The sequence below is a fragment of the Anneissia japonica genome, unplaced genomic scaffold (genome assembly GCF_011630105.1).
Source record: "Anneissia japonica isolate Jap-2015-1 unplaced genomic scaffold, ASM1163010v1 scaffold288059_len961885_cov194, whole genome shotgun sequence".
NCBI classification, from domain to species: Eukaryota; Metazoa; Echinodermata; class Crinoidea; order Comatulida; family Comatulidae; genus Anneissia; species Anneissia japonica.
The window spans coordinates 738769-758360 of NW_022740566.1; the positions used below are offsets into that span (position 1 = coordinate 738769).

A 19592-nucleotide genomic window follows, 5' to 3' on the forward strand; every position below is an offset into this window, starting at 1 on the left:
ACCGAGTGACTGTCAACAAAACTATTAGAAGCAAAACATTTAGATTAGAATTCAATTCGATAGAAAACATGAAGAAAGATTGATCACTTACTGCTGGAAAATGAAACTACTATATGGTCATATTCCATTTCATTACATTTATTTCCTCTTAATAATTAGTATACAAAATAACAACCAGGTAAAAATATAAATAATAATTATACAGAAATACAGAATGCCTGAAACCATGGAGGAAATAATTAAGAGAAACAGTCTCAGATTCATAATATGAGCAAATAACCTTGAAACTAATTACATCTCTGAACAGGATTATTTAAATGTAACTACAGAACATAGCAATATGTTCAACTAACAGTTGAATAATGTTATGAATTTCAATGTAGGATTCACATTGAAAAAAAGAACTGCATACTGTAGCAGTCATCTCCAAATTAAAAAATCAAAGGCTGTATAATTAATGAGACTATATGACATGACTTGATGATGTTTTTATTAAACTTTTACGAAAAATAATGGTAATGATCTATTTCTTATGATCAAGCTAAAGGATTAATACAGTCAAGGACACCACAAATAAAAAAAAAATAGTCCATGTGCTTTAATTTTTTTTTTTTTGAGTCACTAAACTTGAAAATGAAAAATGAATGAGGATGTGTATATTAATCATGTGGTATTCATATCAGGGGCGGACTTAGAGGGGAGCCTTTTTTTTGGAAAGTCAAAAAAAAAGAAAAGAAAAAGAAAGAAAAAGAAAACAACGATCGCCCAAAAGGCATCAGAGGTCAGAGGAACACAGAAATTTCGCGGGAGAAAGCACCCGGAACCCCTTAGGATAGCCCCAGGCCCCTCTAGAATTTTGTTATCTCAAACGGCCCCACTTTTGGTCCCCCTACTGCCCCTCCCCCTTTAGACATCTCTGGATCCACCCCTGCATATGGCACGATGAGCAATTGCATTATTTTCAAGTGGTACGGTAAGTAAACAGCAAAAGAAAATTTGTCATGTATTTACATTCATCCTGGTGAGTATTCAACAAATAGATATTCTTCAAATGGTAAAACAACTCATTGATAATGTCACACTTGGATTTGTGTAAATTACAAACTGTGTCATGTGAAATCAATATAAGAAAATCAATATCATACGTAATCAATTAATTCTCTGATGTTCGTCTAATTAAATTTCAAGATCTCATTCTAAAGTGAAGATCATTGTTAATACAGATCCATTAAGATCAATAAAATATTCTGTAACTTTAAAAAAATTACTCTTAATATTTTATATTTAGTTTTTAAAGAACTAATGATTGTTTAAATGTATAAAAGGTCACAAATCAAAAAGAAAATACATTATACAGTACTCCCACACTACATAATTACATTACAGTTTAATGAGTTCAATGTTTATAGGTCAGACAGGTTAAGCCCACTTACCTGTACAATGTAAAACAAATTAGAAAAGCATAAGTGTGAAAAAAATGCAGTCGACTTTGGAATCCAGCATGGTCATGGTCTTGCCTACCTACCAACTTTGAGTCTGTGTTATGAGAAAAACTTTAAAAAAAATACAGTGATGCAGTACTTTAATTGCATAATCATGTGAACTGTTTTATTACTATATTCTATCCAAGTTATCTACCTAATATCTGATATCTTTCACATTCAACAGCAACTAGTGTCCAGAAAGTGTTACAAAATTTAGTCAACCACCAAAGCAGCCTACTGGATTGTGAATCGAAACAGAACAAACCCGGATGGTCCAGTGTTTTACACTGCTCACCAAACTTGCCTTATGTGTGGATCTTTAACACAAGTAACTTTTCTAAAATTATTGTTAAAATATCTTCAAATTAATTTTGTTTAATTATCTATTCCAACAATGAAATAAATCAACAATAGTAACATTGTAAGCATGAATTGGTATTGGTTTCTGTTGGCAACAGTCCAACAATATGGCGGTTCACATGCACCGTGTTTAGTCACATCGTAGATTGATATTTCTGTTCCTAACTGAAATTGCTGTTGTTTGTACATTAAAATGAGAGCCAATATATTTTTTTACATCATGTGTAAGGCTATAATGTTTTGTTCATAACGACAACTACACAGTGTCACAAGAAAAGTATCAGTACAAATGCCTTAAACAAGGGGATTTATTTTTTTAGTTTTCTGGGCAAACAATTTTTTTTGTTTGGTATTGGTGACTTCAATGCTTTTGTGGTTCCAACCATTCTTTTCATTTTCTTCACTAACAATTCTATGTTTTTATTTAAGTTTTGATAGATTTTCAGATTTTATTAGACATAGTAAATCTGATGTAGCAAACTGTAGATGATATTTTATTTTGTTCACAGCTTCCATTTAAACACTTTGTAGAATATGGTCACTGGTGTGAAACAATATTCCACAAGTATTATTCGAAATCTGAGGCCAGTAAGTTCTCAAGACTAATTTTACTGTATGATCTCAAGGGGCACCTGTATTGACATATTCAAAAATATCATAACTATAACCATGGTTACAGCTCCTTGAGTGTGAATAAGGTATTACTGTAGAACATTTTTCTAGTCAATCTTTTTTATCTATCTTATTTTTAGATTTAAGCAAAAACACATTAAAAATCGCGTGACAATTCTTTAGCAAAATTGCTTTGACTTGTGCATTTGTTAAAAGCTGATTAATAATAAATGACTTAACTGTCGGTACGTGCACAAACACATACAATTGTTAATAACGAACAAACCATCGGTAAACATAGAGACGTACAAACTATAAAATGACATAATACATCAATGGAAACACATAACACATAATGTCAGAGCGAAGTTCTTTCATTCAGTTGACTGTAATATGGATAAAAGTATGACATGATGTTGAAACATGTTGTACCGTATGCATATAAAAAAGACACCTGCAATTACTATATTTTTATGAAGGTAGTAAATTCCCAAAACAAATTTTACTCTCAGGGGACACATGTATTGACATATTTATTATGAAGGCAGGTGGATTTTAATCTATATTAATATTTTTTCTTTTTAAAAATGTCATAATTTATTCCAGAATCTGACATTGGAATAGCATGCCGGATACCATAAAATCTATTTCTATTACAGCACCTTTGAAATTGCTTGTAAAGGTACATCTCCTGTCATGTACTTCAATAGTCGATTGATAGAAAAATATATAATGCATAAAAAACAATTATCATTGGCAGATCTGAAGGGGGATCAGGGGGTCCTGACCTTCCCTCATTGGGCTGCCAAGCAAAAACAATTCTAGACTTACCTTTATAGGCCCCACAAACTGAAATTTTTTTTTGTTAAAATGGGAAAATTAGAAGTCGGGAAAGCTCTTTTCCTGCCATCCAGTAGTCAAAACCCCCTTCCTCTATGGGGTTCATCGATTCATGGAAAAAAGAATATATATGCAACTACTCAATTTTTTTTATGTATGTATACACACATAATAGGCCTACTTACTTAATTAAGAAGACAGTAAAGCTCATTTCCTGCCATTTAGGAATCTTTTTGGGGTTTTTTGTAAAGATGTTCTCTCCCCTCCCTAACCCCCACTAAATGCAAAAATACAGTTAGTTCTTTAAAAAAAAATTTTCCTCGGCCACACTAATACAGTACTTACTTTGATGCTTACTGTAGAGTATGGAGCTGGTCTTTAATGAGTATTATTTATAGGATGTTAACTTTGAATGAAACAGATTTTACATTACAGTATCTATTTAAATAAACACCCCGTTTTGAATAAATGCCCCCTCGAATAAACGCCTATCTACAGTAGAGCCTCATTTGGAATAAACGTTTCCTTCTGATAAAAACACCCCTTCGTTTATTTTTTCCTCGAATAAACACCCCTCTAAATGACTGTGAACAAAACTAATGGAAGCAACATCATTCTCAACATGTTCTATTAATGTTCTACTCTATTAGAAATACATTTTTTTCTAACCTGGTTGGGATCAATAATTCTTCATGATCACAGAATAACACATTATAGACTGTAACTGTATTGTACTATCGCATTTACAATGAAATTAAGGGGACATATTTTACACAAAAAAAAATAAACATCTCCCTTGAACAAACGCTCCCTCAAAAACCCTTCTGAACAATATATGTCCTGGTGTGTTTATATTCGAATAAATATGTTTTTTTTTTTAAGTGTGTATTCCAACATTGCAACAATAAAAATACATACAGTTTACTGTTACAGAATAGTAATTATTATCACGATCATCACAAATTATTATAATTTATAGAAAGTAGAACACTGTAAAGGTGTTGTACAGCAAATAGTCCCCTGAAGGCATGAATCCTCTGCTCCAACCAACATTAGCATTAACTTCATCAAATGTACAATTATCATACTGAATGACAATCCTGTTTAAAAGGTAATGCATTGCATAATTATGTGTTACTCAGTAAATCAATAGCAGTGTTCGTATTTTATCAATGCTTTGTAAAGATATATTCATTCACTTGTTTAAAAAATTTCCATTAATATTAAATAACAAATTTAATACAATTACCACAGAGGTCTGGTACCTGTCAACAAAGTTCCGTAGGTGTTGGTAAGTGCTTTTAATTTCCACTAATATTAATAATCTTTCCTAAGGACTGGATAGCAAAACTTGAGCTATCACTCATAGTTTTAAATAAATAATATAAATTTGGTTTTATTATTTATATCATCATCATCACCACCATCATTTATGCTCCACCCCTTTTGACATCGCGCTCTCTATTACTTTCCCCCCACGTTTTCGCTCATGGGCAGGCTGTCTTTCAACTTAAGTGTCACTGTCAGGATTGATGTAACCGGTCAGCTCTGATCTAATTTTGTTATGTGTAGCCACTAATTTACAAGAAAAATGTTATCATTACCTGTAAATTATCAGTTAATATTATCCCTGGAATCTTTTAATTGTAAATGCACTGCGTCAAATATGATTTCATTTCCACTTGATTTACTACGTCCACTATCAACTCTTGTCACCGTCTACTACCATAAATAATATTCTCTTTGAATTACAATATTATGGTTATTATATATAGCCTCTAAATGTGGTATAACCATAAACACACAAAGAGATTAATTCTATTAATAATAATAGTAATCATCTATGCCTGATACACCAGTAATATAGTATCAATATATCACTACAAAGTCTATAAATATATTAAGCCAGAGATTTAATCCTGGATAATGTTTAGTATTCAAAAATGTGTATAAACCAGACTAAGCCTTATAATCAGTATTCCGCTATCAGTCCAAGGATCATAACAAACAAATGGGTTTAAATTGTATTTGTGGAGCCTATGCCACTGCACAACAAACCATTCTTGCTTTGAGCTTCCATCCTTTTTATTTTGACAAAAAGGTGTTTATCAGCAGAACACTGCAGCAGATAGATTTAATTGCAGGCAATTGGGTTGGGCTTTTCAACTGAATCAAGCATACCGCAGTTGCACCGACAGACAACAAAAATAAGCCTAGCCTAGCATAAGAATAAACCAGAGCCTTGCAGGCGTCAACGTTCCTATGCATGACACATGACTTAAAAAGTATATATATATACACACATATATATATATACATATAATATATATATATATATATTGTATGTATATATATATATGCATATGTATGTATGTATATATATGTATATATATAAATAATATATATAAATATAAATAAATATATATAAATAATGTGTTGGGTCAAATTTGTGTGGAGGTTGAAAAATACAGGGGGAGTCTTTATGGCCCAAATTTGTGATTTTAGACCACATTGGTAATGTAATTCGACAGGCAAATTACAGTAATATTTTTAGCAAATTTCTTTGAAAAAATTTTGTAGGCTCAGGGCCTAGGCCTAGCTAGGTATACAGTAATTTCATTTTACAGTAGTTTGGAACGATATCAGGAGTGGGGGTGGTGGCAGTGGCCTACTAAGACTACAATTTATTTTAAGCTATCTTGGGTCCGATCGAGGCCCAATCTTCTGTCATCCGAAGTATTCATTACGATGATCAAGAACGTATACTATCTAGGCCCTAGGCTAGGCTTAGATTGCTGCCATCACTCTGCTACGTATACTACTACCACATAACAAAGAAAGCGACCCACGTGGTGCGTTCTTAAATTTTACACACATTATTAAAATGTATTAGATGATATCACTGACTGAACGATCTACCACCCTCGCATCGCAGTAAACTACTGTGCTGAACTAGGCCTAGCTTAGGCCTCATGTTTTTGTGGAAAGTTAGACAGTAGTTATGTACCCAACAGTCGGCTGCCCTTATATCTTCACTTGTCTTCAATTTGCATTTAAAGGGTACATTGCTGCATAGCCAACTGTCTGGGATATTGTACCTTCATATGACTTCTCATACAATGGAAAAAAACGCCCCATGGAGTTAGTGAACAATGGAGATCTAAATGAAAAAAACGATGTATTTCAGCAAGTATTAAAACCTTTTTGTTTTATTTTAGGCCTTCTTCAAAATACCTATGCCACAGCAGTTGATTTTTTTTGCTGTAAAACCAAAATAGTTTCATCCATGCCGACTTGCCGATCAGTTAGCGTGAGCCCTGACTGAACTCTGCAGAAACTTCACATCGAACTTCGCATCACGAGAGGCAAAACAAAATGTCGGAAAACTTTTTCTTTGACGCATGTGCATTTGCATAAATGTCTACACACACACGCACACACATACTACACACAATAAAAAACAAAGGAAAACAGTGAAGAGTGATTACAATAGTTCCTATTGCATTGCATGCATAGGAACTAAAAACTACTGAATTTGCTTACAACTAGTGAATATGCTCAAAATTAGTGAGATGGAGTCAAACTAGACAAATATGATAAAACAATAAATGCCTACTGTGCAGTAGCCTGCACATTCATTAAAATTTGCTTACAAACGATCTATCCACCTTCTTCCATGATCTTGTTTAACATACTGCATATGTAAATTATTGATTCATATTCGATAATTCAGCATACTACATTATTAAATTTATCAATGCATTTCACAATTACTCATTCAAATTTGTGTCTTCCATGCAGAACATTATGGAAATCAAGATTTTACAATAAAATTACATGCATGACTGAAGAGATATATTATACTGTACCTTGGATATTAGTTCACTATGTTTAAGGCCTATTACTCTTTTTTTTCAAATGGTTAATGCTTTAGATTGAATGAAAGTAGCATTAAGCCTCAGTTTTTGTGAAATTTACAAAATCAAAAAGCTAGGCACTCGTCGATGAGACAGAAGCAGCCTTTGCAGATATTATCAAAGAATAATAAATAGCATAAGAATGAGCTCTTCGCGTAGTTTGCATTAAAATTAATGGAACGTAACACCTGGGATATGTCCATATATGGGCATATGATGTCATATCACATCTATATATAGGCATGATGATGTCATATCATGCCCACATGTGCATATTCCAGGCGTTCGTCACAAAATTTGATAGTGTAGAGCTTAACAACAAAAGAACAGGAGATAAATGTGCACCAAACCAACTAAAGATACAACAGCCAAGAATACCACTGACCCAAACAGGAAGCATAAAGTATTATTGAAGCAATACATTTTTAATGTATCATTTTCTAGCAGGAAGGAGCTTCAAATCATGCTAAAATACAGTCTTACATCATGTATGAAATACTATAGCCATTTGTAAGCCTTTATAGTACAGCAGTTCCCAAAATATGAACCTTATACTTGGGTCCAGTACTGGAATGTAAATTATAAAACATTTTTAATAAATTTGTTGGGGAGAAATTCTTGTTTCTTATAGAGACGAGATCTACTATTGTACTGTAAGCTTTTTAAATGTGTTAGGAGCTTCCAGGGGATTCGGCCCCTAAATCATCTTAGAAGGGTACAAAAAGATGATTTCTAAACTGGCCATATTTTTACAATTCAGAATTTTTTCAAGGTAAATAAATAGTATCATACAGTATATAAGAAACATTTAAAACAAAAATCCGAAGTTCATAATTTTCTTGCATTTGGTTAAAACTAAATAATCAATGCTTGAATAAGATTCATTCTCCTGTTCCCTAATCCTGAAAAGAAAATTCAAGGAACTTTCATTTTTTTTGTGTGTTATTGTGATATGTCCCATCATGCTTCCTTAGGTGTCTAATCACGCGTTACACTGAGCATCTGAGGTTAGGAAAAAATAATTACTGTACATAGAGTTTTAAAAAAATAATCACATTTGAATATAAAATTTATAATGTGTGGCAACATGATAATATTATGGTTGGAGAAATCAGAACTACTTCATGAGAACACAGTAAAAATACTTTGCTTTGAAAATACTATATTCACACAGTGTTGCTGTTCACAGGATCCCATATACTGTAATACTGGTTCAATTTTCATTGTTTTCTGCACAATATTCTTTACTTTGCACTTGTAATCTAAAGTGGATTTTAGAAGATCGTGAATCCTAATGTGTTAAAACGAGGTCAGATGGTGCCAGCTCTTAAACTATGGAATTGCACAGTGTTGAGGGTTTATTCAAACTTGGTTTAATGTCCAAGAAATACCTGCTCCACATTTATGAAAACTGCTTAACGGTTACAAAATGTAGAAGGATGCTGAAATATTTTTCATTTCATCTCATTATAATATTATTTTCAGTTTTGTGAAACAAATATTATACAAACCTTTGAAAGATTGGAAAAAGCAGATACCACCCAAAGTTGACAGTCCAATGATAATCTACGCATTTATTATTCAAACTCCACACAGACTACATTCTTCTATCTGTATCTACAACACAGTAGGTATGTTTTGTTGTGGAAGTATTGACCAATAATGTTATTTGAGCATATACACAGCAGCTCAGCTCCGTCAGCTAAACTACCTGTAGTGGTAGCCACTGTGTGTGTGCTGAACTGTGGAGATCTCTTGGTCCCCGGTTCAATTCCCATCGCTGCTCTCCTTGTTTTTCAGCTAGAGAGTTGAAATGCAAAAGTTACGATTACACGCCATCTTTCGGATGAGACGTTTAAAAGTGAACTAGAAGGATGATTTTTTTTCCCCTACAGGGAATTTTTGGTATGTCACTAGTAATATAATCAACTTTAAAAACGTTTTTTGCCAATTTTCATGAAGTTATAGGCCATTACGATTGTTGCCCCTTTAGCAGTGTGAGTCAGTGTAAGGTATACGATGTTTGGTTACAATACCTAACACTGACGTCACGCTGCTAATTGGGTAAATCGTAGTAACTACATAAAAAATTGCCCAAAAACAATTTTACAGTTGATTCTATTACTAATGACGTATCAAAAATCCCCTCTATAAAAAAAATATCATCTTTGTAGTTCCAATTTAAGCCGTCCTGTGTGCGAATGCAGTCCACTCTTCAGAAAAGAGTAGAGGATTGTTTCCTGGTGTACTACCTAATTACCACCAGAAGGACCCCACTAGAGAGTCTTCTTCAGACTTTCGTGGATTATCTTTGGTGTTTACACTGAATAAATCCACTACCACTACCCATGTCTAAATGTACACACATCAATTTTTTTGTGATGGGAAAAGGAAAGCTCCAGCCTTTTATTTTATAAGTTCCTATCACAATCTTTGTCCATTGTAGTTCTATGTGACAAATACCTGTTAATTAATCATACTCTACATGTGTACATTATGGCATCATCATGCCCATATTTGGATATGACATTACATCACATACCCATATTTGATTATGATCATCATGCCTTTACTGCAACTCACAGATACTGAATACTGTAGTATTGTCAAATAAACTTGAAATTGTGAACAGTGCTTTACGAATTCAGTCATTATTGCATGAAAACACACATTATGAATAAATTACACAATTTAGTATGGTCTGGCATGATTCAACCTTTTAAGCAATTACACAATCTAAACAGCGATATATGACACTGGCGACAAGAAACCAATTTTAAGCTGTGTGTAAAGTGTACACATAATCCATTTTGTTTTTAAATGCTAATTCGGATACCACAAACACTCAAATCAAACAAGATAATGATCTGCAAGTGTATTTGACTGGACAAGCTGACCAATGCTATCATTAAAGGTATCTCAAGAATATGAATTAGTTTAATTATCTACTTCACTGGCATTTAACAAGGGTGATTAGTAACAGTTGGAGATATTTCACTATGAGGATTAGATGTGATTGGATGCCTGTAGGTCCTTACACTGGTAATGTGTATCTATTAATTTTAATTTTGGAAGCCTTATACTGTATACTTATAATGAGGAATAGATAATTAGTAGCAAATTTGCATAATGAAAACAAAGAATGCTCTTATTAACATGGTGCTTGATACAAGATCTGAGAGAAAATTTTTCTCTGTGCTGGAATTCAGATCAACAGAAACTAAAGACATTAACAAGCTTTTTATTTATTTAATGAAAATGATTTGTTCTTCAAAAATTAATATTAAAATTTCAGTCACAAATTATTTGTTATTAATGACTTTTTCTTTTTTGTTTAAAGTGACAACTGTTAATTGAAATTTATCAATTGGTAAAATCCCATACCATAAAAAACTATTATTATTTTATTTAATTAAATACAATTAAAAAATAATTGCAGGTATTAGTACAAATTTGAGTGATAAACTTCATTTCCCAAACCTTATTCATGTATAATCGTTAAAATCACAAGTTAAGTAGGACATAAAAAACACGACCATCTATCTCCCAGAGGGCAACCCCTCACACTTGAAAGGTTACACAATCGTAAATACAGATATAACCTTTACGGTACAATAACTCTCTCACCTTTCATGCCAAAAGGTAATCTCAGCAAAAGAGCGAAATCAGAAAACTAAGTATCAGACTAATTCATCAATTTTATGCTACATTTCATCTTCACTGAAATGCAATTAATGTTCACAATGGCATTAAGATACTTTAAAATACGCATCTTATTGTCAGCTCTCATCTAGACCTAATCATTTTATCACCAGCCTCTATCTCATCAACGCACCTTATCGCTAGTTAATATTTTGTTACTCATTTTAATGTTAGATCTATCTTGACAACACATCTTACCATAAGTTCCTTATATCTGCTCATATCTTGTCAACATCTGATTTTTTAGGCTCCTATCTTCAACTCAATATCCACAACTCCTGTCTCATCATACATACGCTTTTGTAGCTACAGTACTACTATTTCGTCAATGCATTGGCAGCTTCTGTCTCGTCAATGTATTGGCAGTTCCTGTCTTAGAAATGCCTTGGGAGCATTTGACTCGTCAATTCACTGGCAGCTCTTGTCTCAACAATACATTGGCAGCTCCTGTCTCATTACTGCATTGCCAGCTCCTGCCCTACTGCATCAATGCACTGGCATCTGCTCCTTTCTCATTAATGCACTGGCAACTCTTGTCTTGTCATCGCACTGGCAGCTCCTGTCTCATCAATGCATTGGTAGCTCCTGTCTGACCAATGCATTGGCAGCTCCTGTCTGACCAATGCATTGGCAGCTCCTGCCTTTTTAATGCATTGGCAGCTCCTGTCTCATCAATGCATTGGCAGCTCCTGCCTTGCTAATGCATTGGCAGCTCCTGTCACAGTGTCAATGCATTGGCAACTCCTATCTATGCCTAGCTAAGCCTAGGAATAGATCAAGTTCAGTTAATAATACTCAAATCCTCACTGTATCAGCAGATCCTGTCTCATCACTGCATTGGCAACTCCTGTCTTGTCACTGCATAGGCAGCCCCTATCTTGTCACTGCATTGGCACTCATGTCATATCAGTGCACTGGCAGCTCCTGTCTCACCAATGCATTGGCAGCTCCTGTCTTGTTACTGCATTGGCAACTACTATCATGTCAATGCATTGGCAGAATCTCTGTCTAGTCACTGCATTGGCAGCTCCTGTCTCATCACTGCATTGGCAGCTCCAGTCTCACCATTGACAGCTCCTGCCTTGTTAATGCATTGGCAGCTGCTGTCATGTCAATGCATTGGCAGCTCATGTCTCATAAATGCATTGGCAGCTCCTGTCTCACCAAAGCATTGGCAGCTTCAGCCTTGTTAATGCATTGGTAGCTCCTGTCTCATCAATACATTGGCAGCTCCTGCCTTGTTAATGCATTGGCAGCCCGCATTTGAGATTTCCGTCGTCTTGGAGATAAAAAAAAGTACTATTCAACGATCGTTGAACTATTGGGTGAGTTGAGAGGCCGAGCGGTAAGGCAGGGACGCCACTAGCTACAGCCTTAACATCGGCGCCGGTTCCAGTCGCTTTTCGCCCATGGTTCGGTTGGTAGAACCTAGTCTTCTCGGATAAGGACTTAAAATGGAGGTCCAGTGCATACATCTGGCTCGTGTACACTTTAAAGAACCCATTGCATTCTTCAAATCTATCAAATGTTACACTAAACTATAGCTAAATCATAATTATGTTTGATAAAAACAACATTTATTGATTGAATGTACGTTGTTTTCATACCAATATTTGGTGGGGATTCCCAATTGTTAGCCATTGCTCACCCGGTGAAAAGTTCACTTACAACACGCGTCATGTTAAAAACATTTATAGCCTGCTGAAAAATGGACGGTTCTGAGTTGCCCACAACGCATCACGTGGCTCTGCAAACACAATACTTAAGATTCAGTTCCCCGCAAACACAATACTTAAGATTCAGTTCCCCGACATCATATTGTTGGTGTTCGTAACTTTCTGGTTATAATTAATTCATGAAATACCGTAAAGAAAATATGTTGTTAAATTAACCTCACAAGTTAAATTTTATTATTCAAAAAAATACAGTAGGTCCAGGCCTATCTCTCGATTCGGAGGACCTAGAGTAAAATTTACACTATAGACTAAAGGTGAGAGATGAAGATGCAATATCTGCATAGCCTAGAACTACATAGCCATGCACAATCTACGTATATAACTGAAATATCTTTGTGATAGCTAATTTAACCCTATTTCTTTGATGACAAAATTCCAACACTTAAACACCTTTAAATGCCCTCTAAAGATCATAATTTTCTACTTTCTCCTTATGTTTGCGAGGGGACGTGGCCTCGAGTGGAGGTGGCCAGCTCATCGGTTCAGGGCCATGCCCACTGGCTTCCATTTTAGACGGCCTATTTCATTTTTCTGGCTAAGCTCCTGATCTCACGTGACCTGTTTTCAACAAATCAGATTAATAGAATATATACAGGTGTTGTACAGTATAATTCTGAATGCATCATAGAAAGTATAGTATAAATATTTGCAATTGGAAATAATTAAGATATTAAATACTATAATATAAAATCAATTTGCTAACCTTAATTGAAACATTAAAAGTCTTTTAGGAAAAAAACCTCATTAATTTCATGTCCTCAATTCTTTCCGTTAACTACTTTTTTTGTTACAAATGATACGGTAATTTAGGAATATAAATTAAATTAACTGGCTTGATTGATTGCCGTAATAATGGCATTATAATGCTAATGGGATTGAAACAGATACACAATTATTAATAATTATAATATTTAGTTTAGGTAAAATTTATTTACGAAACTTAACTACAGTACAGAAATAAGTTCAGTACTATAGATGTTTGATCAGGAGCACATAATTACAGTATAAATCCAAAATTTTCCAAAATAAATATGAATTACAATAAATATTTCTTTTCTTATCTAAGATTTTAGCTTTATTTTTTTTATCTGAAATAAAGCAGTAAACCCTCTGATTTTAGGTGTCGGTACACACAGCAACAATAGCCTTGATGGTAACATTTAAATAATACTGCTAGATCATCATTAGAAAGGCAAGTGGTTACTAGTCAATAATCAATTTTTGAAAAAAAGCTTAAAATATCTATTTTTCAATATATTAATATAATACAATCTCTCATATTAGATTTTTTATTGTTGTTTTTATATTGTCAATGTTACAGTATTGTTATTGATTTATTACTATTATTATATTTTATTGTTATTATTAGCACTCTTATTTAGGCCAATTTCCTTCCATTATTATCATATTTATTATGAGTCTGATCATTATTTACTATGTTATTCTAAGAATTGATTGCATTCTTTTTATTGGTTTAATGTTTAGATATGGGAATGTCAGCATATTTCTTCTATTTCATCTGTGTATTTTATATTTGTTTGTTGAGGACCATATGGTGAGCTGTAGAGCTACTGTATCCTCATTGAATAAAGTTTTTAAAAAAATAACTAAATCAATTAATAAAAAGACAAATGATCTATTAATTGTATAGTTATATATACAAAAAACAAAATTCTGCCAGAATATATTTTAAAAGAAAATACATTATTTTGTACTATAGCTTGCCAACAAAATGTATCCTATAAAAGCCTGATCCTATACAGCCTCTGTAAACTTGAATACAACTGAGTCTAACATGTTAAACACTGCAGTACAGTACAGTAGTACATTCATTAAACAACAAAACACATCCACCCTAATATCACACTATTAAACATTCCGCTCTAATGCCTTTTTATTGAACGTGTAGAGCTGCGATGAATTCTTACATGAAAAAACAATCAAAAGATTTTATCCTTCTCTCATAATCAGATGCGCTTCACTATAGGTCAACACTTGTTTTCCCAACGAATAGGAAAAAATGAATTTCATAAATTATCCAACTATGGATATTAACATTCACTGATTTAAGCTGAAGGCTTTTTTGTAGTATTGCACATATTTGAATGTATTGAATGATTGTTGCTAAAATCACTGTACTGTTGTAATAGAAGAAGTACTGTATGAAGAAAAAAATTGTGTTAATTTTTGTAATACTCTCTCACAGAGCTAAGTAAAGTTATTTGATTTCAATGACAGGGGTAAATATATAGCTCTGTGAACCATCGATGTCATCCACTAACTGTCAAAATATTCATTATTGTTTAAAATGTCTTGATATGTAAACCCTAACTTTACAACTGTTTCAAATAAATTATCTTTTGATACTGATTGTTTTATGCAGCTTGCCGATTTCCAAGAAATATCACAGATGTTTTGGCAGGTGTGTTGATGTTGCCTTGATCAGGTGAGATCTGTGTGTGAAGCTACACATCTGCAACTGCATGCTCAACTGATATGATAATAAGGCGAGACATTTTTTTTTACCCTCCGCCCACCAATAATGATGATTTCAAATAAAAATAACATTTCATTTTTGGCCAATTAGCATGCACGCTGTCACGAAAAAATGAAAATTTTAGAAAAAAATAAAAATCTCCAAAATTAAGTTATGTATATCTTCCTAATATAAATTTAAAGCATTTAATCATCATCCTATTACTACACTATTTACATTCACCAATAAAAATTGATTTTTATTTTCTCCTCCATCTGGATGTTCTTCACTAAACTATAAAAAAACAAAATTGTATTTCTTTTTTTTTTTTCGCCCTCTTCTGACGATATTTAACAAAATAAGTTTGCGAAACAAGGTATTAATAAAGTCTCCCATAAAGTGGATTGGTGAACACGGGGCTCATTAACAGCTGCTTGGTAATACACATGATCAGGTATTGGAATTTGTAGTCTCGTAAATTCAAGGAAGGAGTATGGTGGAGAGAAATGGGAAACAGTAGGGGCTGGGTAAAAAATGGGATGAACAAGAAATGGATTTATGGAAAAATTGGCAAAAAAGAAATTTGGGTTTAGGGGTCAATCATAGTTGTTTTCAAATTTGGTAACAGATGTTGTCTGCCAAAGAAAAAAAAATTGGAAAACACCTCAATAACTTTTCAACAGCTCATACTAGGATCAATAAGTTCAAAACTTCCTTATGGAAACAGTTTTTTAAAAATAGGTTTTTATATAATTTACAGATATGTACAAATATTCTTAAATACATTAACATTAAAGGGTATGCAAAAGAATGCAGGAAATTTATTACTGTCCGTTAATTGATGGGGAAAAGTTTCTTGTTAATTTGTTACTTATTAAGTTTACAAATTAGGAAATTTAAATATAGAAATTGAATCCTGAGACAGTACATCATTTAATTATGATAGCAATAATTACTGTATGAACAATCAGTTAAGATACAATATGGTGGTGTAGGCTATTGTAGGTAGGCTACAGTACAATAAAAAGTACATAGAAAGTATAAACATTTTGTTCTGAAATTAGGCCAAAGTACAGTACTGCTATGTTTCTTGAATATATTCAATAATCAGTATGACAAATAAGATGTTGGAACAACCTGTTGGTGTAGCATTGCTAGAAATGCTGGAAAGTGATCATACGTCTACTGATTAGAATTACAGTGATTTAGTATGACTACTTAGATAAAAATTGATTGTTTCATGATAAATATAATGACTTGGAATATGTTTAGAGAGAAATCTTCCGTTAAATCAAATATTGTACATATCGTCATCACTCAAATCGGCCACTATGCAAATATAAATCAGTAACAACAAAGAAACAATTAAATATTGCATAAATGTATTGACTGAAGTGTAACAAATTAAAGTTTAATCAATTTTAACTACTGTAAAGTACTAAAACTTTGAGATTTGTAACCAAGATGTACTTTACATCATAACGACGTCCAATACAAAATACCCTAAGGCCGTGTTCTGCAGCACTTATTACCAGAAAAATTATCAGAAAGCAGCCATTTTGTTATTTTTCGCTGCAAATTTATTGGAGAAATTATAAGTGCTGCAGAAACACAGCCTCATACCATACCGATTATAGGTAGGATAAAAAAACTAGAAATCGCAGTGCTGAATTGAGTACGGGCGTGGTTTGTGACTACTGTACTTTAGCAGCTGTAGAGAGGCACTTATTGGATCAAATCATTCCACATCTGATAAGGGCTGAAATGAACTATAGTATGTGTACAGTCCCTCTCTGAGTGTTGTAGACGAAGTGCTAGGTCTCTGGCGACAACGCATCAAAACACTAACAATCACAGTCACCAAATATTTAGTGTACATAGTGTTTTAGTTGGCAACAGTAATGGGAAATAAAATGTATTAAAAAATATTGAACACAAAATAATTAATTTGACATAAAACATAAAAAACACTTAAACCATCATTGCTAGTACTAGAACAGCAGGACGACGTCAGATGAAAAAAATCGCTCGGATTGACAGACTATACATATTCCACGGAAGGTATAGACGGTTACCACATGGTAAAGTTAAGTAAGTTTACGAAAATGAATAGCGTTGTAACCTACGAATTTAACCTCAAGTGTATCCGTATCATTGTGTGTAGTCTAGGCTAAAGGTAGAGAATACAGTCGTGGTATGAGTTGAGAATTTGTTTGATTATTTTTTACTTTAAAAAAATCATACTACTACGACTAGTATCAATACAAGGAATTAAATAAATCTTTTCCACTGGACTTACTTGTTTATTCAGTAGCAATATTTCGCGTCCAATCTAGGACGCATCATCAGTAGAAAAGATTTATTTAATTCCTTGTATTGATAATATACTTACAGTACCTGGATCAATAACATTATTCAAAAACATACTATGGTTAGTAATAATAATCTGTACTCTAATAATTTCCTACTTTGTACATTTTATTTCCTGATTTTCTGGAAGTTAAACATCGTGGGCGAAACGAATGGCATATGTTGCGATGAGGGGATGGTTATGACTTGGACAATTTAAAAGATGGCGCTACAGTTTCGCATCCGGCCCTGAAAACGGTTACCAAATTATTTAAAACTTACAATTATTCAACACTAACATGTTCTTTGATGATATGACTTTCATATAATCCACTTATTATCTAAGAATTATGGTTTCTAATTAAGTTAACAAATAATTAGGACGGTATATCGTTACTAACACCCAATCGCTCAGCTCAATCAACACAGCACCGCGGTGGTCAGACAACTGGACGCTTCCAGGGCCTATCTATAATTTCTGCCCAATTACAATTTTTGTGACCTTCACTGTTAATTATCAGGATTTCTGGAATCTTGTATTGTTTTGTAGTTCATCTCTTTGTATTGTGTATTTTTTTTGAAAAAAATCTTCTCAGTGACAATGTTGTATATGCTAGTACCTGTAAGACTAACTATTTGTTGTGGGCTGTGGTCTGTATGTATGAAGATGTACTGAGTACACGACAAACAAGTTATAAAGTAGGCTACTACTGCTGACTATCATCAATCACGCCAAAAATAATATTTTAATACCGGTAATCATGCCACCACCTAGGAATAGGGTCCTTTCTTTCGTATCCTAGGCTCGGCAAAACCTTCAAAAACAGGCTCCCACAACTGAACAGGAAGCATTTTAACATGGAGTTCCTGTGAAGAAAAATGGCTACTTAAGCTATTAATATTATTATAACCCACTGAGATCCTCAAAGGAGAATGCACATTCGTATATTATTATTACATATTTATTTAACTTGTGAGGTGCAAAATTGCACTGCAATCAAAGCAGAAGAACCTCTTGATCTGCCACTGTGCAACCAACTCGACGCACACCGATTTATCAATATCAATCAGAGAGCACACAACAAACTAGTGTAAAACTTACATTTAAATGTGTGAAATTCAAGAAAAATATTCCTTCACAAGCAGTAAGTATTCCTCCCAAAGATGACAGGAATCAACAAGCGAGTATCAATAACCAATTTGATGCCGACGCCAAACAGATATCGCCTGCTTGACGAATCGTGTGTGATGTGTGTGGTGTTGAAAAAGAAGACCTTGTATTGACCTATAACCTTTTTGGTCATTTACTAACACAAACTATAGAGGGAGCACTTTTGAAAAAATTTACACTCACCGAGCAATGTATAATAAAATATAAAATTGCTCTATAATTGAAAATGAACACCATAAATCATATCCTAGGCCTATAGAGAATTATGGTGACGTTAGTTCTAATAATAATGGTAATAAAAACGTGTCCTAAATGGGAAAATACCAAATCCAAGGGTGATACCACTTGGCCTTGAACGGTAATCGGAGATCTTGGGTTCGAATTCCGATGGGGACACGTTTTTTCTCAAATACTTATTATTTTGTCACAACATATACAAAGAATGTATAATAACATAACGTAAACTATATATTAAACACATCATACAAGACGAGAACAATCAATTTCGCTCGTATAGTTAAAGTGGGTCACCACATAGTCTAGGTTTCCATTTCCATAAACCGCTCACTCTCTATCGGCGACAGTTGTCGGGAAGGTTGAACCTGGTTCAACTTTGCCGATTTCGGAAGGAAACCGAGCTTGCCGCGGAAAAGCTTTAAAACGCGGTAGGCTTACTTGTTTAAAATTTTAAGTACCCGAAAAGAATACCGTACTGTAAATTCTGCTGCAATCTCGTTTTTCTTAGAGCTTACAATAACCTTATAAACATTGGTGATGAAGGCAGGGGCTGTAAAATAAGTTAGTAAGATATTTTCTTAAAAACGGGGATTTTTGAAATGTAAAATACACAATCCACAAAAGTTCAATTCGAATACTTATTATCAGCCGGTGGTATCGGGCAGACACGCGGGCGGGCAGGCACTATAGAAAACTCTGGAACGTACC

General features: G+C 33.6%; 1 protein-coding gene across 1 annotated transcript in view; it reads right to left on the reverse strand.

Moving 5' to 3' along the window:
- LOC117118247 (neurocalcin homolog) overlaps positions 1-18748 on the reverse strand; it is a 67565-nt gene extending 48817 nt beyond the window's left edge. The window contains exon 1 of the mRNA XM_033262776.1: positions 18579-18748. The gene's annotated coding sequence lies outside the window, so the exon portion shown is untranslated. The remainder of the gene's footprint in view (positions 1-18578) is intronic.
- Between the last annotated feature and the right edge of the window lie 844 nt (positions 18749-19592).